General features: G+C 35.4%; 2 long non-coding RNA genes across 3 annotated transcripts; both read right to left on the bottom strand.

Moving 5' to 3' along the window:
• Positions 1-8,861: 8,861 nt before the first annotated feature.
• On the bottom strand, positions 8,862-11,898 carry LOC126693769 (uncharacterized). Of its 2 annotated transcripts, none has more exons than XR_007645526.1 (3): positions 11,447-11,898; positions 11,197-11,337; positions 8,862-9,161 (listed from the first exon to the last, which is right to left on the bottom strand). It is a non-coding gene; the product is annotated as an uncharacterized LOC126693769 (long non-coding RNA). The 2 variants fall into 2 exon arrangements; XR_007645525.1 differs by lacking the exon at positions 8,862-9,161 and adding an exon at positions 10,030-10,178.
• Positions 11,899-17,644: 5,746 nt separating this feature from the next.
• Positions 17,645-23,504, bottom strand: LOC126693766 (uncharacterized). The gene is made up of 3 exons (XR_007645519.1): positions 20,403-23,504; positions 19,667-19,773; positions 17,645-18,145 (listed from the first exon to the last, which is right to left on the bottom strand). It is a non-coding gene; the product is annotated as an uncharacterized LOC126693766 (long non-coding RNA).
• Positions 23,505-25,059: the final 1,555 nt, after the last annotated feature.

Here is a 25,059-nt window from a genome sequence, read left to right as displayed (position 1 = left end):
ATTAGTAATTTCATGGGACCTTCTAGTTGAATCTATCTGTATTGTTTTCATTTAGTGCCACGTATGTTTTCGCTCTACGTACTGAGTTGTAATTTTTTGTATTTTGCATAATTGGCTTCTAATAGATGAGGACACGCACTTTTATGATAGTGTCTAGTTGTAAATGAAGTATACCATGTGTTTTCCTCTTCACTGCTGTTTGTTTGATGATGTGAAAATTGCTGTCAAGCTTTTGTAGATTTTTGATAATTGTCTTGGGATGAAGGAACTCAAATTTTTACTACTACGATCTTTTTGAAGCATTCCATTTTTTTTTTCTTATGCTCTAAAATATAATATACATTTTTTTTAACACAAAACCCCGTCTTAATTATTAATTTTCCTTTTGTGAGCAAATAGATTGATGGTGAAGTCATAGGTCCAATCTTGTATCGATGCACGAGTTGGCCTATCAGTGTGGGGGGAAGAAGAGGGCACACAAATTTCCCACATCCTCATAGATGCCACTAGGGATATTGATGGAACCATTTGGTCCAGGGACAAAGATTAGAAGCATAGGCTGCTTGATCTGGATGGTATATGGGTTTGGAACTGTTGAAAAAATTATTAAATAAATAATTTCCTATTAGCTTGAGCATTTGAGACAGGAGTTAGTTTATCATGATATTAGAGTAAGTGGTTTTGAGTTCAAGCCTTGTATCTATTCTACCTCCTTTTTTGAGAAAAATTAAAATTCACGTGTTGGAGTCCACTTATTTAGGGGGAGCTTGGGCCTATACATGAGTGGAAGTGTTAAAATAATTATTAAATGATTAAACTAACTCATCAAATTCCAACTATACGAGTTGTATGTATCTGATAAACCACATATGCAAAAACTTTAAACTACTAGGAAATGAGTTAATTTAAAATGCAGGTTCCTATGGATTTATAATAAAGTAATTGATATTTAAAATCATCTTTGAATTCATATTTTCTCTAGATATTGGGAAAACTTGTTTTATATGGATTTTGAAGAATATGACATGCTTTCTCTTTACATTTAGATCTTGATGAACTAAGTCTTGCATGTCTTCGGAGAAGCCCTCTTTAGTAACTTTCATTTGATTGTGTTCTAATTTCTAAAGCTCTTACTTGTATAAGAGGGAAAAAGAGGGAAAAAAAGTGGGGGGGGGGGGAAGGGGGGGTACGGGTAAGAGTGATTCATTGATAATTGTGCCACTGGGTGCAAGGATTATAAAAAGAGGAACATTGTGGTTTATTGATAAATAGTTATTGGCTTCAACTTCACAAAAAAATTGACTTCATGAACAATGCAGACCTTGTGTGGTTTTATCAAACAATTTATTTGTTGCAAGTAGCAACTAATTTTTGTACCTATTAGGTCAGGAGCATCAAATAAGACCAATTATATTATATCATATCACCCTTAAATTTCTTTGTTGTTGACATGATTGATATTTATTTTTTGATAGGTAAAAAGAGTAATCTATATCTATCTATATATATCTAAAAGTTAAAAAGTAACATTTATTATTGCTACACTCCAGTTGATCCACATCAACATCCACGTCATTATCTTTTTTCTTTCCAATTTTCCTATATTTTTTTTAATTTACTTTTTTTTTTAATAATTATACTTTCTCCTTCCCTTACCTTTTCATTTCCCTACTACCCTTAACCTTAATATCATTATTCATCTTCCCTTCTTCTTCCTTTATTTTGTCTCTTCATCTTTCCCTCCCTTACCTTTTCATCTCCCCACTATCCTCAACTTTAATATCACTATTCATCTTTCTTTTTATCTTCATTTATTTTGTCTCTTCATACTCACATCATCTTACTATAAATTTGTCATTCTCTCTTCCATTCTTTGCATAGTTTTTCCTCACAAAAGGCTCTCTCTCTCTCTCTCTCTCTCTCTCTCTCTCAATATTTTTTGGAGTATTTTTTTAGTTTTCCTACATCTCTACTTTCAGTTAATAAATTTTTGTGTTCGTTATAACTCTATTTTGGGTTGATGTGATCTAGTTTTGTGTTTTAAGTTTTTTTTGTGCTCTTTGATTGTTAAATGTTATCCTATTGCGTTATAAAAAATTAAAGATAATATATATGAATATAATATATATTATTCTACTACATAACATGATTTGGGTAATTTGATGTTTATTATTATTATTTTTTTTTTACATATTTTTTCTTTTCATCTTATTTTATTCAATATTTAAACTCAGCCACATCCTCCATATAATTAAATTGTTTTTATTTTCTTATTTTTTATTTTAAAAAATTAAACATATAATATTTTATTTAAATTCAAATAAATAAAATTATACTCATTTTTTTAACATTTACACTTTCTCCAACCTTTCTCATTCCCTTTACATTTTTATCTCCCCACTACCCTCTATCTTAATATCACTCCTCATCTTTCCATTTATCTTCCTTATTATTTTACTCATTTTGTTTCTTCTTATTATCATCCTTTTAGTATAAATTTGACATTCTCTCTTCCATTATATGCATAATTTTTCCTCACAAGAAATTTATTTCTCTCTCTTTCTCTCTCAATTTTTTGGTGGATTTTTTTATTTATTTATTTTTCCATTTCTACTTTAGGTTGATAAATTTTTGTGCTTTTTAGAACTCCACTTTAGGTTGCTGTGATTTAATTGTGTTTTAAGTTTTTTTTTTGGTTCACTTTGATTGTTAAATTTTATTATATTGCATTATAAAGAATTAAAAACAATATGTGAGAATGTAATATAATTATATTACATAGCATGATTTGGATAATTTGGTATTTATTTAGAGATAATTAATTTGGTATTTATTGTTATATATTTTATTTTTACTTTTTTTTCTTCTCATATTATTTTATTCAACATATTGCATTATAAAAAATGATAAACTAATTAGCCACTATCATTATGGAGTAGTAGTTTATGATTTTACATATATAAAGAAATGGACTATATAGAGTTTATATTTGTATATGTAAACATTCACATTAAGTAAATAATATATATTTGTCTAAAAAAAAAGTAAATAATATATATAAATATATATATATAAAGGTTTAAAAAAAATACATGTATGGTTTTTATTAACTTAAAAGATAAAGAAAAACCAACTGTTAATAAATAATAACTAAAACAATAATATTATCACGTGCAATGCGCATGTTTGCGACTAGTATTATTAATATGGCACGTAGCAGATGGTAGTGCATTGTAACGTATATGAAGGTAGTTTTGCTTATAACAACATTTCTTACACAATCTTTAGTGTGATGCCCAGCATAGAAGTGATAAAACTTTCATATTTTTACCTCAATTACCATGCAATAATTTCTATTATTTAAATTTTCTAGTGAGAGCCACTTCAAAGAATGATAAATCTCATTTATGCCATTGTTTAAACCTTGTGTCTTATGGGACTTGCAATGACCCTCTGCCTTGACATTAATTGTGGCTAAAAAGTTTCAGTTTGTGGTGGTCTTTTTTGGCTGCCTTTTCGCTGGTGAATAATTTGTAGTAATGAACAACTTGTATGTGAGTTTTCAACTCCCTGAATGTTTGCTTAACAGGTTGATTAACTTGAATGTTTCAGAGTGTACAACAATCCAAATATCACCGTGCACTTCAATACAGAGACCATGGATATTGTTAGCAATACAGAAGGCCAGATGTCTGGAATTTTGCCATCACTTCTGTTAAGAATATAAAGTGTGAGAAAGACTGAATAGTCTGTATATTGATGTGTATAAAATAATGTACAATAGAGAGCCTTATATAGGCTAGATATGTGTGCAGTACAAGTAAAAGGAGTAAACTACAAGTATAGTATACTGGGCTAAGCCCAATGGGCTAAACTAGTCTAAGCTATACACTAACATCCCCCCTCAAACTCGAGGTGGCAAGGAGGAAGCCAACTGGAGTTTGGATATAAGATCTCGAAGACGACCAGGTGGGTGAGTCTTGGTAAAGATATCAGCAGGCTGGTCAGCAGAGGAGATGGAGAATAACTGGAGATTTCCTTTCTTAAGATGTTGTCGAGTGATGTGGCAGTCGATCTCAATATGCTTAGTGCGTTCATGGAAGACATCATTATGAGCAATGTAGATAGCACTACGATTGTCACAATAAAGAGGAGTGGCAGTGGGCTGTGGAGCATCCATGTCAGCCAAGAGCCAGCGAAGCCAAACAAGCTCACAAGTGGTGTCGGCAAGGGCACGATACTCAGCCTCAGTACTAGAACGGGAAACCACATCCTGCTTCTTGCTGCGCCACGAGACCAGAGAAGTACCTAACAGGAAACAGAAACCTGTGATAGAGCATCGATCAGTCGGATCACCTGCCCAGTCAGCATCTGAATAAGCATGAAGCTCAAGAGAAGATCGAGAGGAGTAATGCAGACCATGATAAAGTGTGCCTTTGACATATCGGAGAATCCGAAGAACAGCAGCATAGTGGACAGAACGAGGTGCATCCATGAACTTACTAACCATACCCACAGCATGTGAAATATCTGGACGAGTAACAGTGAGATAGATCAAACTGCCAACCAACTGATGATAGCGAGTAGCATCGGATATAGGTTCACCGTCCAAGGGTGTGAGCTTTGCATTGTATTCCAAAGGAGTGGAAACAGTCTTGTTATCAGTGACACCGGCTTTGGAGAGAAGATCAGAAGCATATTTAGCCTGGGAAAGATAGTATCCATCAGAGGATGAGGTAACCTCAAGCCCAAGAAAATAGCTGAGAGTGCCCAAATCTTTCATCTCAAAATGCTGACTAAGGAAGTTCTGAAGAGAGCGGATACCTGCAGAATCATCTCCAGTAATAATCATATCATCAACATAAAGAAGAATAAGAGTGATACCAGCAGAGGATCTTCGAACAAAGAGAGCAATGTCATGAGGACTCGAAGTGAAACCCTGCTGAGCAACAACTGAGCTAAACTTTTCAAACCAAGCTCGAGGAGCCTGCTTGAGGCCATAAAGAGCACGGCGAAGGCGGCAAACTTGATTGCCTGAGTGTGGATAGCCAGGGGGTGGTTGCATGTACACTTCTTCATAGAGGTCTCCATTAAGGAAAGCATTCTTCACATCCATTTGATAAAGAGGCCAATGGCGAACAGCAGCCACAGCAATGAGACATCTAACAGATGTAAGACGAGCAACAGGAGCAAATGTTTCCTCATAGTCAATACCATACTCCTGAGTAAAGCCCTTGGCAACTAGGCGAGTCTTGTATCGTTCAACAGATCCAAAAGCCTTGGTCTTGATCTTGTAAACCCACCTACAACCTACTACAGACTAACCAAGAGGCAAATCAACCATATCCCACGTGTGATTCTTATGAAGGGCATCTAGTTCTTCATTCATAGCTTGCTGCCAAAGAGGGTCAGTATGAGCCTCACGATAGGTGTGAGGTTCATAGAGAGTGGCAAGAGCAAAAGAGCAATGATAATCAGTGAGATAAGGGGGAGGAATGCTTACCTGAGTGGAACGACGAAGTTCAGGACCAATAGGAGACTCAGGAGAGGGTGGTGCCACAGGATCCAAAACAGGCGGGTCATATGCCGGAGACAGAACCGGAGATGAGTCGTCTGGAGAGGCAGTCGATGCTGAAGAATCCTCCACAAGTTCAGGATAGAGAGGGAGGAAAAGATCAGTGAAAATGGGAGACTCTGAGGAAGAAGATGTAGGAAACTGCTGAAGACTCGTGAAAGGACGATGTTCCCAAAACTCAACATGACAGGAGACACGAAGGCGATGAGAAATGGGATCATAGCAGCGAAACCCTTTTTGAGACACACCATAACCAAGGAAACAACAGAGACGAGTACGAGGTTGGAGCTTTGTTCGTTCATGAGGAGGAAGAGAGACAAAGCAAGCACAACCAAAAACCCGAAGAGAGGAGTAGTCAGGAGTTTGACCATAGAGAAGCTCAAATGGTGATTTGTTGTGTGTAGTTGGTGAAGGAATACGATTAATAGTGTGCACAGCAGTGAGTGCGGCCTCACCCCAAAATCGCTCATGAAGAGAGGCAGAAATGAGAAGGGTGCGGACAACATCAAGAATGTGACGATGTTTTCGTTCTGCACGACCATTTTGTTGAGAGGTGTAAGGACAAGACCGCTGAGGAAGAGTACCATGTCTGTCTAAAAAGGATAGGAAAGATTTATCATTATATTCTTGAGTATTATCTGATCGAAAGACTTTAACGGTGCGATTGAACTGTGTTTCAATCATTTTATGAAATGTTTGGTAAATAGACACAAGTTCAGACCTATGGTGAAGCAGATAAATCCAAGTATACCGAGAAAAATCATCCACAAATATGACAAAATATTTAGATCCCCCCTCAGTGGGAACAGGTGCAGGACCCCAAATATCAGAATGTATAAGATCAAAAGGAGCAGAAGAAAAGGAGTCACTTTTATTAAATGGAAATTTTGTTTGTTTGCCAAAATGACAGGAAATACAATCAAATTTTGAAAACTGAATTGAACCTAAATGACCTTGAGAAGCTAACAATTGAAGACGAGATAAGGATGGATGACCAAGACGAGCATGTCATAGATCAGGTGAGGAGGTGGCAGTGGTAGCAGCTGCAGAAACAACTTGTGAAGGAATCTTCAAGTCATGAACCTCAAACATGCGACCAACCTTACGGCCTGTCCCAAGCACTTGACCCGTCCGGGGATTCTGCACATCCACACCATGATTAGTAAATAGAAGATCTACGCCTAATTCGCAAAGTTGACCAACAGAAAGCAAATTGAGGGATAACTTTGGAATATGAAAAGTGTCACTAAGGGATAAACAAGGAGAAGAGATTGTTCCTTTATGACTAACAGGCATAGGAGTTCCATCAGCAGTGTAAATGGTGATTGGATGTTCTAAGGGTGCCTTATCAGAAAATTGGGATTCATCGGGAGTCATATGGTTACAACATGCAGTATCAAAAAACCAAGGTTGTTTACCTGAGGTGACAGAAAGGGCAGTGGAAGTGCGGGATAAAACCTGTTGAACAACTGCCTCAATATCAGCCGTAGTAAGTGAGGAAGCCAAAGATGGACCTGTAGGAACCGATGGATCTGAAGGACATACAGCAGCTGCCTGAGGAAGAGAAGCTTTATTCTGCTCTTGCACAAATTTCTGTAGCTTACGACAAACAGAGATGTCATGACCTTTGGCACGGCAAAACTTGCAGTGAGCACCTTTGGAAGACTGAGAGGTGGGACGCCCGGAGTTTATTCGCGGAGGAGCAGTGAATGCAACAATGGGAGGCTGTGGTGAGGGTGTAGCCAAGACATGATCAGATGATGTCATGTGATAAGTGGGCCGACGATTCTCCTCAGAAATGAGCTCCTTTACTGCAGCATCAAGAGAAGGAGTAGGAGACCGGCTAAGTAGAGAAGCCCTAGTAGGCTCAAAATCCTCACGTAAACCCATCATGAAGTGCATAAATCTACGGCGATCCCGATATTTGACAAAGAGCTCAATGTCCTTAGAACACACCAGTGGAGGATCTGCAGCAGAGAGTTGCTCCCACATAGTAGAAGTCTGAGAATAAAAATCAGAAATAGACTGACCTGTCTCTTGGCGTATTTGATAAAGCTTTGATTCAATGTGAAACTCCAAGCTTGAATCATTAGTGCAGTTATAACGATCGGCCAAAAATTTCCAAGCAGCCTCAGCAGTTTCAAGACGAGGAAGAAGATTATGAATGGAGGGAATAGAGGTATTGATAAACCAAGATAAGATCTTACTCTGAATACTCTCCCATTCTTCTAGACGTTCTTCATAATCATCTATTGTAACAGCAGTCTTGGAAGACTCTTCAGCAGCTGTGGCTTTGGACTTAGGGTTTGGTACTGGCTTAGGAATTGAACCAGTCATATATCTCCACAGCTTACGACCCTTGAGAAAGATGGTCATATTCTGAGACCATGCATGATAGCTAGTAGGACCATCCAACATGATGGTGATAGGACGTATGATATCTCGTTCACTTTGTTGAGCCATAATGAAGAAAATGACCAAAAAGTGATATTTAGATACCTCAAATGCAGAAACGGAGTCCAAAATCAGAATCTACACGAAAAACTGAGCAAGACAGGTCCTGTTGAAAAATTTTGACTGGGTCAACGGTCAAAGTCAACGGTCAAGTCAAAGTCAATGGTCAAGCTGGTCCAGTCAACGGCTGCCGTGTGCTGACGTGGCAGGGTGACGTCACATTAGGGCTGACGTGGCAGTTCGCGAAACGGAGCTGGCGCGTGGGGCGCGTGTAAACGCGTGTGGCGCGTGGATGAAGTCTGGTCTGCGCGTGGGGGCGCGTGAACGAGAGTGGCGGCGCGTGGAGGCGCGTGAAGCGCGTGCTCGTGAGGCAGAAACTTCAGGCGGTGCGTGGAGGCGCGTGTGAAGTGTTTTCTGGCCGTTCTTGGTTGGGCTTTGCTCGGGATTATCTGTTCTGTCACTCAATGCCTTTGCTTTGACAGTTGGATGAGCAGAACAATGAGATCCGAGATTTGCTGGGACTGTGGGCGTGACGGCGGTGACTCGCTTCTGACAGTGGCTACTGGATGAAGGCGAGGGCAGCGGAAGAACGCCGAAGATGTCCACAGGAACCAGGAAGTCAGAGGATTGGCTCTGATACCATGTTAAGAATATAAAGTGTGAGAAAGACTGAATAGTCTGTATATTGATGTGTATAAAATAATGTACAATAGAGAGCCTTATATAGGCTAGATATGTGTGCAGTACAAGTAAAAGGAGTAAACTACAAGTATAGTATACTAGGCTAAGCCCAATGGGCTAAACTAGTCTAAGCTATACACTAACAACTTCAATACAGAGACCATGGATAAATCCACCTACTTACAATTTTGCCATCACTTATTTGCAATTATATCCGAACTCTGTGGATCATATTGCCACAGAACCGTTAAGGCCCCAAGGGCTGTCTAATTCAGAATCCCAAGATATAGGATTTCTGGTTATAAAAACAGCTATTAAGACTTTAAAGAATGTGTCATAAAGTATTTCCCTCTGCATTTGGTTGCTCCCTTGGTCAACTATAGTCTGTCTAGAAATCTATTTGCCTCTCGAGAGTCTAGACACATGCTCAACTGAGATTGGCAGTAGGTACCTGCAATCATGATTAAATTTGTTAGAAGTGGAGGAATTGTTCTCTGATGTAATGCATTGAAATGCTAACAGGCAATCCAATTTTAATTGTATCTTGTTGTAATCTCAATTCCAAGCCAATTGTAATCCAGAGTTCTGCAACTATACTATTAAAGTAATACCCAAATTAAGAGGGAATCTCTTTAGCCAACATCCTTTATAGACTCAAAGAATGCCCCCTGTACCGGCCATTCTTTATAAAATCAACTGTTATAGACTAGTTCATATTTCATTTTTAAAATTCCACGTAATTAACCAAGAGCATATGGAATTTTGGTGCCAATATTGGTAAGAAAGGAATCATGCTTCATATTATCACGGCTTCTAGCCTCTCCTTTTGCTTTCAGACAAATAATGAGATTCCACCAAACTATCTAAATTATACTTCATGAACACAGTCCTATCTATTATCAACTAGAGTATGTATTGAGCTTCCCTCACCTAAAGGAAAAATATCTAACCCCAACAAAATTAAAGTATATACTTCGCCTCCATGATTAAGTCATTCCTATTTCCATGCTTTGCCAACGGCCTACGAGAGAATCGTGTGCCAAGTCATGATCTTGGTGCAATAAATCCACCTACGTACAATTTTGCCATCACTTATTTTGCAAATATATCCACCCACTCGGAATTGCTCTGTAATAAAAACAGCTGCTAAGACTTAAAAGGCATTGGTTGACTTAACCATCAAATTCCTTTCCATTCCATCACCACGAGAACATGGCTGAAATTGCCTATGGCGTCGCAGGGAAGGTCCTGGAGCAGCTTGGATCCCGTACATTTCAAGAGATCAGCTCAGCATGGGGCGTCCGAAGTGATCTGAAAAAGCTTGAGCACACAGTCTCAGCCATTAAAGCTATACTCTGATGCTGAGGAGAGGCAAGCAAGTGACCAAAGGCTAAGGACTTGGTTAGGGGAGCTCAAAGATGTCCTTAATGATGCGGAGAATGTGCTGGATGAATTTCAGTACCGAGTTCTGCAAAAGGAAGCAATGAAGAGATACGGGAGCACCAAAAAAAAGGTGTGTTATTTCTTTTCTTGCTCTAATCCACTTGTATTCCACATTGAAATGGCACATAAAATCAAGAATGTTAGGGAGAGGGTAGATGCTATTTCAGGTCATAAGGATAAATTCAACCTTGCCCAAGGACCTGAACCTAGGAATATAAAAATACACAAGAGGGACATGACCCACTCCTTTGTAGATCCTTCTAATGTCATCGGTAGGGATGATGACAGAAAAAAGATCATACGTCTTTTGATGAACCCAGATGATAGAAGAAATGTCAATGTAATTCCTATAGCGCTTGGAGGTTTGGGGAAGACCGCACTTGCAAAATTGGTGTATAATGATAAACTGGTAGTTAGTCATTTTCAATTGAGAATGTGGGTGTGCGCGTCTGAGGATTTTAATGTTACAAGGTTGATAAAAGAAATCCTAAAGTCTGCAATTGATAAGATTGATGAGAATTTCGGTGTGCATGGGTTGCAAAATAACTTAAGAGAACTTTTGAGAGATAAGAAATTTATAGATAATTTGGGTGTGGATGAGTTGCAATTTAGATTAAGAGAATTTTTAAAAGATAACAAATTTCTACTTGTCTTGGATGACGTTTGGAATGAGGATCGTAATAAATGGATGGAATTGCAAGATTTGTTACTTGGTGGTTACAATGGAAGTAAAATCATAGTGACAACACGAAATAACTCAGTTGCTACAATTATGGGTACTGTTCCCACATACCATTTACATGGTCTATCCAAGGAGAATTGTATGTCTTTGTTTGTGAAATTGGCATTTAAGGAAGGAGAAGAAGAACAGTATCCAAACCTCTTAGAAATTGGAAATGACATTGTTAAAAAATGTAAAGGTGTTCCATTGGCAGTGGGGACTTTAGCCAGCCTACTTTATTCAAAAGTTGATGAAAGAGACTGGAAATCTGTTAGAGATAATGAGATATGGCATTTAAAACAGAATGAGGGTGACATCTTACCTGCATTGAGGTTGAGTTACAATCAATTGCCGTTTCACTTGAAGCAATGCTTTGCCTATTGCTCTCTTTTCCCAAAGAATTATAAATTCACTAATTCTCAATTGGTTCAATTTTGGATGGCACATGGAATTCTTCAATCACCTGACAATGAAAAACGAGAGTTGGAAGATATTGGTGAGTTGTATATCAAGGAGTTAATGTCAAGATCTTTGTTTCAAGATGTATATGAAGACGCTTTGTTCAGTTATACCTTTAAAATGCACGATCTTGTCCATGATCTTGCAATCTCAATTGCCAAAGGTGAGTGTTCGGTAGTGACCAAGACGTCCACCCTTGCTGCCAAAGTTTGTCATCTGTCAATTTTGGAGAGTGGGCAAGAAGTTACAACACAATTAGAGAGGTTGAGCAAAGTTCAGACTATTATTTTCAAAACAAAGCAACCCATGTCCATACTTAAAGCATGTATCTCAAGATTTAAGTACTTGCGGGTGCTTGATTTGAGAAAATCATCCTTTGAGGTGTTGCCAAATTCTATCGGAAGTTTGAAACATTTGAGATATCTCGACCTAACAGAAAATCGCAGAATCAAGCAACTTCCAGATTCCATTTGCAAGCTACATAGTTTGCAAACTTTACTGCTTGATAGTTGCAGCAATCTTGAACGGTTGCCCAAAGGTATAAAGGACATAATCAGCCTCAGGTTTTTGGTTGTTAGAACAAAGCATACTTGCTTGTCGGAGAAGGCAGTAGGTTGCTTGGATTCTCTTCGATTTTTGATGATAGGTGAATGTGAGAATCTAAAATGTCTATTTGAAGGGATGGAGGGGCGCCTCACCTATCTTCGAACATTGGTTGTTGGAGATTGTCCAAGTTTGACTTCTTTATCACTAAGTATCAAACACCTAACTGCCCTAGAGACCCTGATGATTGGTGATTGTAAAGAGCTTAGTTTGATGGAGACGGAGGGAGAAGACAATCAAGATCTCAAGTTGAGCCTCCAGAATTTGATAATTTGGGATTTACCTATGTTGGAGGGTTTGCCCCAATGGCTCCAAGGATCTGCAAACACTTTACAGGTGCTAAGGATTGAAGAATGTGAAAATTTGAAGGCTTTGCCAGAGTGGCTGCCACGTCTGAAATCACTTCACAAACTTTGGATTATCAATTGCCCTAAGTTGTCATCTCTCCCGGGGGGGATGGAAGCTCTCACTGCACTAAGAGAATTGGGGATTAGAGGTTGTCCTGATTTGAGTAGAAAATGCAGAGAAGAAGATTCGCACAAGATTGCTCATGTACCACAGATTTATCTCGACGGGATCAAGTTCACAATAGAAAAGAAGATGGCATCAACGAGTACTTCCAAGAAGAAGAAGAAAGGAAGATGAGGTAAGGGCATATTTGTCTTTTTGTTCTTCTTCTTTGTGTTATTTAATTATTTATTATGGTTTTTAAGTTTTTAGCTTTTTTACGCTTAACAATGACTACTGATAGTTATGTTTAGTGCTTTTTGTCCAAATAGTTTTAAAGTGGATTGAAATCAAAAATATCTTTTTGGATGAAAATGGAAAATAAAATTCAAAAACTTAAGTGGCATTTTAAATCTTTTTTTTTCCGCAACCTTTCCTCACAAAAATATAAAAATAAATGGAAAAGAGAAAAAGAGAAGAATAAACATTGATCCATTTAGGTGTAATTTATAGAGGAATTAAATCTTGTTTATGGAACATTGTGTTTCAATGTTTGGGCAATAAGGCATATAATCTTGAATGAATATACTAAACTTCACCAAAAAAAAAAAAAAAGGAATATACTAAAATGTTATTTATTTATTTCTCTTTTGTATAATCATATTTATACTAGTATTATTCTCATTGCAAGTTTCTTATATATAATTACAAATTTCATTTCAGAAGTTCGACATAAGTCACATACAATAGAATTTGAACATTGCACAATTCAAAATCACAAGTTCCTTCCATAATTCGTAAGCATTTATTCCTTGCAATTTAGATTAATTACAAGATGTAAATAAATAAATACTTCTATTATTTAATTTTCTTTTAAGTAATGTAAATAAATAAATATTTCTATTATTGTAATTTGAACTAAATGATGTAAATAATATGTCATTGTAATTCAAAGTAAGAGATGTAAATAAATAAAGAAGTGTTGTGTATACTCCCTTGAGTACATTCTTGTGTATAAAGCTGAGAGATCCATGGATTGGTGTGTGCAAGCATCTGTTCTTATATTCATGTTTTATTCTTTTTCTTCATAAGCAATAACCACCATATATATTAACATGCTTATTTAATTAGAAAATATGGGGTATCATTCACATTGAAGGAAGTGACATTTTTATTTGGAATTATAACTTTTCATTTCCATCAAAAGCTCTTTCTAACTTAAACCAAAATTACAAATGATATATTAAGATTAAGTTTAGAGAAAAATGACATGCCAATGATTATAGGCAGTTTGTTCTTAGGTTTGGGAACAATGAGTGTCATTTTTCAAATACTTCAATGTAAGCATCTGTTAACTTTGAAATACAACTTGAGCTTTGTAATACAACTTGAGTAAATTTGAGACATCAACACAAGAAAGGAGGGGAAAAAAGGAGGAAGAAGAAAAAGACCAGCATATACAACCATAATATTAAACCAAAAAAGAAGAAGTGACTAACAGCTCAAGATACAACATTTGCATCAGGGGCATCATCAAGGATGAATGGACCAAGTTTACCTGCCCTAAATAAAGTAAGATGCTTTTTTGAGACCATCAAACGAGCTTATGAGTCCTTATGAGGTATCTTAAATGCCTTTTGTAGTGCTTCATATTGCTTCTCTGCATTCACTCTCATATTCTACATTACTAGTGAATTCTAATAGAGTTAAATATAAAGCACATTTGAATTCTTTGACAAGATCTTGAAAGGGAAAATGTAAAGAGCTAGAAATTCAAAAATGACATAAAATAAAGCAAGATATTCATAGGTCATATGGAGACATGATCTAAGCTACATTGGAGGGTTAAGGTTTTAAAGCTAGCATTTTTTTAAAAAGTAAAAACTAGGAAATAGAAATGGAAATGGGGCTGTCCATGGCATAGATCTAATTGGCTTGGGTTTTAATTAAAAAAATAAAAGATTAAATTGCAAATTATACCTCTTAAATTTTCAAAATTTTGATATGATCCCCTAATGTTATGATTTGCTTACACCATGCTTAATTTTTGTTAAGTGCCAGCTAGATTTGGCAACCCAACTACACCCTCTATATTTGTATTTATTTTGATTTAGCACCCTATGTGTTTGAAATTCTTTTGATTAATCTAGTGCTTAATGGACACAAGTAGGCATAGCACATTGGCGGAAGTGAACAAATCTAAACAATACCTAGCGTTAAGGGAGTAACTTGAATTTTGAAATTTTTTGAACAAAATCAAAATTGTCCCAAACTTTAGGGCATAATTTGCAAATTAATCTAAACAAAATAAATGAAAAGCCCAATACAACTTCTTCAGCTTAAGAAATATCCACTCATGATAATTCTAAAAATTAACTCAATTCAACCCATAAAGATTGAATTGAGTAGTGTTAGGAGGTTCCTTAGAGTGCTGTCAAGGGTTGGGGTTGGAGGTGATGGCTGGCTAAGGAGAATGGAATGCGGAGCTTGGCCGCATTGGGGGAATATTGATCACATTTGTTCAGTTCAGTTTACAATTCTCTACATTCGGTCACTGCAAATTGATAGTCTGTTGGAGGTTTAAGGGTTTAAAGCTAGCATTGTTTTAAAAACTAGGAAAAAAAAAAAAGTGAAAATGGGGGTTGTCCATGGATTTAATTGGGTCGACTTTGAATTAAAATAATAATAATAATATCCTAAAATTTGGATTAATTTTGATTTTATCACCTAAAGTTTAAATTTTTTTAAGTGATTCTCAAATGTTATGTATCATTACAATTTGCTGCCTTCCAATGCCCAATGACATCTTCTATATTTGTATTTATTTTGATTTTGCACCCTATATGTTTGAAATTGTTTTGATTAATCTAGAGCTTCATGGTAGGGCTGTATATAAACTAAGTTATTTATGAACAGCTTGAGCTTGACTCGTGAAAAAGCTTATTTATGTTCGTTTGTTTAGCAAACGAGTTAAGCTCAAGCCTAACTTTAGACTCAATCATTATATGAGTCAAATTCAAACATAATAATTTATTCGTGAACATGAGGGATCAATTTAATTATGTATAATATTATATTTTTATATATATAATTGTCTTGAAATATATTTATATATACTATATATACTTGAAATTGAATGGTATAAGTTTGTAAATAGATTCATATAATATTAAACGGTCAATTCATAATAAAAACTTGGGAAGGTCTTGCTTTATCTAAATTTTGGAGAATGTGACATGCTTTCTCTTTACATTTTGGTCTTCATGAACTGGACCTTGCATGTCTTCCGATAATCCCTTTCTCTAGTAATTTCAATCCACTATGTTCTAAAGCTTTTCCTTGTATATGAGAGAATTAGCAAAGAAAAAAAGAGGGGAAATCAAATTTTATATATATATATATATATATCTCAAATTTGGCACTTTAGGATTTAAGTGTATCCATCAATAATTGTGCTACTGGGTGCAAGGATTATAAAAAGAGGGACTTTGTGGCTTATTGATACCTATGCGGTTGGGACATCAAATAACACCAATTAGATTATAGTATATCACCCTTGAATTTCTCTGTTGTTGACATGATTGATTTTGGTCCTTTTTAACTTAATATGGCATGTGGTTGACGGTAGTGCATTATTATGTGCAGGAAGGTAGTCTTGCTTATAGCAACATTTCTTACACAATCTTTATTGTGATGCTCACCATAGAACATTCATATTTTTACCTCAATTGCCATTTAATAATTTCTATCATTTAAATTCTCTACTGAAAGCCACTTCAAAGAATGTTAAATTCTCTGCCTTTGACACTAATTATAATGCCACTGTCAATTTCTTATTGGTGGCTAAAAAGTTTCAGTTTGTGATGGTCTTTTTTTTTTTTTTTAAATCTTTTACTGTTGGCTGCCTTTTTGCTGGTGAATTGTGTACCGATGAACAACTTGTACGTGAGTTTTCAACTCCCTGACCTGAATGTTTGCTTAACAGGTTGATTATCTTGAATGTTTCAGAGTATACAACAATCCAAATATCACCGTGCACTTCAATACAGAGACCATAGATATTGTTAGCAATACAAAAGGCCAGATGTCTGGAATTTTACTTCAAAATCTGTGCTTGAGGCAAAGGGGTTATTTTATGGTATTGGTCATTCACCGAATAGCCAGTTGTTGGAAGGCCAAGTTGAGCTTGACAGCTCCGGTTACGTTTTAGTTGAAGAGGGCAATGCAAACGAATTCGATCATAATTTGCATTTTGTTGAAATTGGTATTGAAGAAGATCCAGAAATAGCGGAAGTAGCTGGAATTATGGGTACACTATGTGTGCAGTTTTTCGAAAATAAGGAAATGCTCAGGTTGGTTATATTTTGTCCTTTCATTCTTCGTTTGTCCCTCTGCATATGTTTCCTTGTACTTTTTTTTTTTTTAATTTGCCCTTTTAGACTCTTAATTCTTGCTACCTGGTTATGTTTTCTTGACTATGAGATGACAAAATCATTGTGTTAATCAATTTTTCTCATTGAATGATTGTTTCATTTAGCAATATTTTGGCATATCCAGGTGAAATGTTATGATATTGATACTCTACAAAAGTGGTCAAGACATCAAAAAGAGTTTATTCAATGACAAGAGATTTGATTAATTGAGCTAACTAAATCCCACTAATAAGATATTTTTTATTTTATTTGATAAGCTGATTTTTTTTTTAAATACACATTTATTTATTTATTTTCAAAGCTGGAAGTCTTCATTTGGAAACATCAAAAGGTTTTAATTCTTTCCATTTGATCTTTTATTTCATTTTGGCATGATTCATAATACAACCTACATTTTTAGAAATCGATAAACATAATGTTAGTAGTTTTTCAAACTTGCTTTTTATTTTATGAGAAAATTCAATGCAGATTAAATTAAAGAGAGTCGCATTTTTATTTGAAAGATAATACATTAATGATATTTCAGTACAATGTTGGATCTTCTAAACATGATTAAAATATTGGGCCAAGGGTGTATTTTTAGAAATTTTTTATGGGATTCAAAAAAAAGTAACTAGCTTTTTTGATAACTTTTTATATTTCCTATAAAAGTGGTATTAAAACTTTCTTAAAATGATCTATTAACAGATGCCCTAAGAGCACTCGTTAACAAAGACTCCTTTTTTAATTTTATTTTTAAGTGTTCCACATCTAGCTAAAAATGGAATGTAGTTGCAAGGCACTTTGGTGTTTGACATACACGGTCCAAATAGTGGACACAATTTTTTTCTTTTTTTTTGGCATGCAAACGGAGTGGGCTTAATAACTTAGCAAAATACAATCGAAGTGTGTTATGCACCAAAATAAGTTACAACCAACAAAAATATATACAAAAAGTTAGGGGTATGCAGTATGCATTTGCATCATCCTTATATGGTCCCAAAAGAAAGAAGTAATAAAAAAGGTGGGATATCTGTCACGAAGTATTTACCATCTGCATTTGGTTGCTCCCTCTGTTTTAGTTCATCTTTCTGCACATCTACTTGTCTCTCTGTCCTTGTCTGTGTAAGTAGATACCTGCAATCATTGATTAAATTTGTTGGAAGTGGAGGATATGAATTGTTCTCTGATGTAATCCATTGAACTGCTAGCTGGGAATCAGATTCTAATCCCAATTCCAAGCCAATCAAATAAGACCTGAGAAGCTACTTGCTAAGCATTCCTCTTTAACATTATCACTCTGACCCATCTGCCTTCCACCTCTAGCAAATTAGTGCTTCTTCACATGACCTGCATTTTCATACAAACACAAAATCCATCCTCGTATTAATTATACACCAAAGGTATTTTAAAAAAAAAAAAAAACCAATGTAAGACACTCCTAAACACCTGGCAGATCCATGATCTACTTCAAGTAGCTAGAGGAGACTAAAATCCATATATCATTATATTACAACTATCAAAAGCATCTCAGGAACAGCCTCTCAACAGCTTACTTATAAACATTAATATGGGAAACTCTCTCCAAAATTTGGATGTGCAAACAGATGACATCAAGTACAGCTTATCAAAAATGTAAACATTACATTCTCAAACTATTTGCCCCAATAATAAATACGCGACGCCTTTAAATTGCAGCAATATAGATGGCTAGTGCTGATGGTTATCACAAGTACATTACATGATTAAACAATACACATTGAGAGTTGCACATTATGAAAACAAAATAGAGATGAAACTACAGGACGTTTTAGAAAAGAGAACACTTTTCAGATAGGCATTTATACAATGGTGTGATACACCCAGCAGAAACCACTACTTTACTAATAACCTGATAAGCTCTTTTAAATACTTATTTTTTTGATCATTAGTCGTGAATTATGTAGCATCACAACAATTTGAGTTTTCAACCTATACAAAAGTCTATCACCAATGTCTGCAAATACCAAAATCTACAATTCTGATACTGAGACTAAAAGCAAAAACTAAGAACCATTCATTGCACCAAACCAAAATGCCAAAGAAAAACAAAGATCATATTCAAACCATCTCCAATAAATAGTAGAGGAAGAATACCATCAATAAGATCATAAAATCAATTTCGCAATTTCTCATAATGCTTCCCTCTCAAATTTTCATTATCATTTTCAAAAAGCCATACTACAATTTTTAATCCTCTAACAATGGGGGTAATATCAATTTATCCCTATGCATTTAATTGTGTCAAAATTTTTCACTCATAACTTTTAAACCAAGTTTGTGTTTGTAACTACCTTGTAAGCCATTTTCTGTATAGCTTTTTAAATTTTCATTTTTTCTCACATTTTCAAAGTACAAGTATTTAATACACTTTCAACAAAAAAGATTTTAACAAAAAGCTAAATAAGTTATTCCCAATCAGACCTCAAAAGGTAAACTCAACGTATTAAATTGACTTTTTTTTTTTTTTTTGGAGATTTGAAGCTAGGTTCTCCTATAAAATAAAATTTACTTGGATTTTTGGAAGTTGGGAGACAATATTGTCCCAGTCAATAGTGGAGTGATGAAATTGAAATTTGACTAAAATTGAAGTTTGGATTTTGTCAAATTGACAAACAATGACTCTAATCTAATGGCCTCCATTCATGTTGAGCAATACATGAAATTAATTCATAATTAAACGAGATGATGATAATTCTAGAAACCAATCCTGAATCATCCAAATAAGTATTTACTTTAATCAAAGAATTGCATGCAATCAGTACTACTCACAAAAATGGACGAATATCATCAAGTGCATGTCGAACTTGTGAGAGAGAGAGAGAGAGATACCTTTGCAATCGAACTTGTGGCAGCGCTTAACAAGCGGACACTGTCCTTGGCGAACTCTCTGAGACTGTTAAGGCGGTTTAGGCAAAAATATGAGATTCCAATTATACCTATAAAAATACAAAAATCCAAGGGCATTTCAGGCAAATCACCTATTAGCAAATCAATCACCTAAGCATGACCATTTAGTCATAAGTTGACTTATAGCGGTATTGTTTTCTCTGGTTTGGACCTAGTACACTATCATCATTATTGTTTCAATTTGAAATACATGACCTACATATGCGACAAATAGAGATAGTAACTCCTTTGTGTTAATTAAGATAAATGCATTACAGGGAAAAAAAAGGCTTTCTAATGTTCTGAATGATTTAGAAAAGAACAAAAAGAAAAATTAAAAGGGTATAGTTTGTTCTTGTCAAATGTCTAGAAAAATGTGTCTATATATATGACATGTATATTTTACCTAGAATAATTATACATGTCCACAATTTACCATAAATTGACACATTCTCACAATTCTATTCTATAGCCAATTTGACAAGCAAACTATACTGGCTGCGCTAAGGTCCAACTCATGTGCCCTGGAAAACTATTCAAATTTAAAGTTTAATAAACCAAATAGTGCTTTTTCTTCTCTTAAAGTCAGTTCTAGATACTACAGATTATACATTTTTTCTTGTATTGATGTATTCTATGCAATATTTCTTGAATAATAAAAAAAAATGAATAAACTTACAGGCAGATAATCTGAGGCACCAGACAACCCGGGCTGCATCAAATCCTCACAACCTGTCAAGCTGCAAGGTGCTTTCTGGCAATTGCAGAGTACTTCCATCGTCTCCGAGCTCTGAGCTCTCTCTGGCTAGCACGTCCTCAACAAGAATGAGAAAGAAAACCCTATACCCACTTCACATCTTTAATCACTTTCCCTAAATATAAATGCTAATGTCTTTTTGATATCCCTTTTATCATTTCTATAGAGATGTATAGAACAATAGATAGACAAGTTTAAATCTTAATTAAGCAGTAGAATTATCTCTCTGACTCTATGTATCTCTTTTTCTCTCTTATTTTCTTTCTTGGATAAAGAATTGATTTCGATGAGCAGCCATATTTGACTTAGAAATACAGGAGAGGAAGAAGTAGAAGGTTTGATTCAGTGTTTGGTTATTATGGTTTTACTAGTTTTTGTAAGAGTATGAATTTACTCTTCCCCAATTTATGTATTGTCTCTAGGGTTCCTTGTAAGTTCTCTCTTATTTACTTCTTCTAAATCAAATACCATTTTTTTCTTTACCTTGATGTCATCTCAACCACCCCAGAACAAGCTTGTGTTGTTTGCTCATTTATCCCTACCATAAATTATTGTCATTCACTCTTTCAACAATTCTTCATTTTTTTAAAAGTATTAACAAAAGAACATTACAGCCACAGAAAACAAAAAAGCTTCTCATCCTTTTTAAGAAGTCATCAACCAAGGCTAAATAAAGTTTAAATTTTAAAAAAAGAAAAAGAAAAAGAAAGATCATTTTCCTCTGAACTTACTCATCATCTGTTTCAAATCAAGCATGTTAGAATTTTGTGGTTAAATGATTAAAGGAGTGTTAGAATTGTGTGGTTAAATGATTAAATTTACCATTGTTTGTGCAAGTAGATACCTGCAATCATTGATTTAATTAATTAGAAGTGGACGATATGAATTGTTCTTTGATGTAATACATTGAACTGCTAGCTAGGAATCCGATTCTAATCCCAATTCCAAGCCAATTGTAATCCATAGTACTAGTACTGATATAGGTATTCAATTTAAGGGAGAATATCGTTAGTCAACATCACTTATCAACTCAGAGAATGCCCCCTACACTGGCCAACATTGGAAAGAAAGGCATCATTCTTTGCATAGTATGTCACAGGTTCTATCTAACCCCCTCTTTTTGCTTTCAAACAAATCATGAGATTCCACCAAATCTATTCTCAACTAGAGTATGTATCGAATAGTTAATTTACTTACACCTAAAGGAAAATTATCCCGCCCCAACAAATTAAAAGATATATACTTTGTCTCAATGCTTAAGTCATTCCTATTCCATGCTTTGCCTACGGCCTAAAAAGAATTGTGTGCCAAGTCCAGTCATGATCCATGGTGCAGTAAATCCACCTACGTACAATTTTGCTTCACTTATTTGCAATTATATCTGCCCTCTTGGAATTTCTCTGTAATAAAAACAGCAGCAAATACTTAAAAGGCATTGATTCACTTAACCAACAAATTCCTTTCCATCCCACCACCACAAGAACATGGCTGTAAATGCCTATTGCATTGCAGGGAAGATTGTGGAGCTGCTTGGATCCCTTATTTACAAGGAGCTCAGCTCAGCATGGGGCGTTCAAAGCGATCTGAAAAAGATTGAGTGCACCGTGTTAGCCATTAAGGCCGTACTCTTAGATGCTAAGGAGAAGCAAGAATGTGACCATAGGCTGAACCATTGGCTAGGACAGCTAAAAGATGTCCTTAATGATGCAGAGAGTGTCCTAGATGAATTTCAATATCAAATTCTGCAGAAGGAAATAATGAACAGAAGCAGGAGCACTCGCAAAAAGGTGGGTTATTTCTTTTCTGGTTCTAATCCACTTGTATTCCGTTTTGAAATGGCACATAAATTCAAGGGTATTAGAGAGAGAGTAGATGATATTTCAGATCTTAAGGCTGAATTCAATCTTGCTGCACGACTTGAAGATAGGAAGACAACAATGTACTGGAGGAACATGACCACTCCTTTATTCCTTCTCAAAATATCATCGGTAGGGATGATGACAAAAAACAGATAATAAATATTTTGATGCAGCATGATGCTGAAGGAAATGTCAGTGAGTTGGGATTGGAGGTTTGGGGTAGACCACAATTGCCAAGTTGGTGTATAATGATGAGCAGGTAGTTAGGCATTTTCAATTGAAAATGTGGGTGTGTGTGTCTAAGGATTTTGATGTTAAAAGATTGATAACAGAAATCCTCAAATTAGCAGTTGAAATTGAGGAGAATTTGAGCATAGATCAGTTGCAAATGCGTTTAAGAGAACATATAAAAGATAAGAAATTTCTTCTTGTCTTAGATGATGTTTACCTGCACTGCTACACACTACAAAGATGATTGCAAGCCCTTTCCATAAAAGGACCATGATGAAACCGTACTATGCACGCTGAAAACATAAATTTGCCCCACACTTATTTTTACGCATGGACCTACTAACCATCAATTAAAATCTTCCAAGTTAAAAGTGTATGGATATATGAATAAGCAACATAAGGTTCAATATTATATCTTGCTTTGTAGATGCCGAACCCATTGAGCAAACACCTTCAATTACCAAACAATCAATCATGCAAGTTACATGAATCTATCAAATCAAAAACAGAACATAATGGCTGACTATGCAAAGCTGACATCCAGTCCAAATGGGTTCTAAAGATAATTAATTTGAGATCAGGCATAGCTCTCTCCGTATCCTCAAAATTCCAATTGTCCTTCTCTCTCCATAAGCACCACATCAAGCAATGCAGGGGCAACCATCCACAAATTCCCATTCTGATGATGACAAAAACGATCAGGCCAGCAAGCTAACAACTCGACAACATTCTTCAACATCACCCAACAAGCTCCAAATAAACCAAACACCATAGACCACAATTTGGCAATAAAACCAGATACCTAAACCAGATAGTTTATTTTCCTATTTGTGTAAACCTACAAACGCTTGCCAGCTAAAAAAGAAAATCAAAAGTAAAAAAATAAATAAGAATTAGTAAGACAGCTAGCAAAATTGGGTTTTGGGGGGGGGGGGGGGGGGGGTGTGGCAATCAACCAATTAAGATAGATTATAGTAAGTCATTGTAATCTAATTACCATCATTGTGTCTGTGGTCAGATAATATAACACGTCAGAAATAAATTCCTTGCAATCAGTTTGCTTCTCATAAAAGCAACATCAACTATATCTGTGAAAGACACATGAAACTAGATTTTCAGTCTCTCTTTACTTTCTAAGGTAATAAACCATAAAACACAGAATCTCTTCACCTTGTACCCAGCAATATCTTGAGTAACACCAGGCAGTGGGATGACAGTAGCACACTTCATCTTCTCCTGCACTATGAAAGAAAACAAAAGCAGTTATTGTTCAATAAAATTTAATAAACTTCCCCATAGTTCCAATTAAAGACAATGACATTCAAACATAATCTAGCATAACATAGTAACAGCTTACCAGGAAAGCAAGACGATGCAATTTGATGGATTGAATTAATTAAAACTGACTTGGCAATGTTAGGAACGCCAATCATGAAAATAAGTAGAGTAGGTTCCCTCAAAATCACTTCCTTCAGCTCGAGAAGCTTTTAGTTCATGAACCATGATTAAAACACCATCATCACCACACACATTCTAAAATATTAGAGAGAGTGGACAAAGACACTGATTGAAACTGACACAGACATTGAAACAAACAATATAGGACAGGACGCGAAAACAACATAACTCTTGAAAAATTAGGACAAGATTAATACAACAAAGAATTAATTAAATGAATAATATATCTTCATATTTATAGACATATTTTATGTTTAGTTTAAGTTTTAAAAATAAATAATTACTGTCAAAATTTTAAAAGCATGTCTAAAATCAAATGAATCTTTTTTAAATAAATAAAAAAAATGCTAAAGTTCAATTTTAGTCTCTTGACATTTACTTCAATTGTCAAATTAGTCCTTAAGATTTATTCTTAGTAAATTTAGTACTTCATTTTGTGAAAACGAGTTAATAATTCGGTCCAAATCTTTTAGCAAATTAAACATTGTTCATGGTTAATTTTATTAAAAATATATATAATCATCAAACAATAAGATCTATGAAATGACAACGTTTTTAGTAAAATTTATAATTTAAAATGAATGTTTAAATTGTACCATTGGCTAACAGATTTTGATGAAATGATCCTATTGACTCATTTTTTACATGGTGAGGGAATCAATTGAACTTCAACCACCCAAAAAAAAAAAATCCCCCTAACACAAAACAAAGAGGACTCGCCTGGACACTCCACGCGTATCCTCTTTTTTTTTTTTTTTTTTTTCTTCTCAAAAAAAAAAAAAAGAGGACACGCGTGGAGTGTCCAGGCGAGTCCGACACGGACACGCGTGGTTGTTAGCACGCTATATTCACTAATTACAAACCTTGTGAACAGAGGTTTTGCTATGGGCATTAATGGCGATGCAATCTTGATGATGTTTGTTAGGGTTGGCCAAGTCTTTCTTTTTTGGAGGAGAAGAAGGGAATGCGGACTTCAACGACAACACCGGCATGTCTCTGACGGCGCGTGTGTCATTTAATGGGCCCACCAC

Source organism: Quercus robur, chromosome 7 (genome assembly GCF_932294415.1).
Source record: "Quercus robur chromosome 7, dhQueRobu3.1, whole genome shotgun sequence".
NCBI lineage: Eukaryota > Viridiplantae > Streptophyta > Magnoliopsida > Fagales > Fagaceae > Quercus > Quercus robur.
The sequence above is the reverse complement of the archived record's forward strand: the minus strand, read 5'-3'. Positions and strand labels throughout refer to the sequence as shown.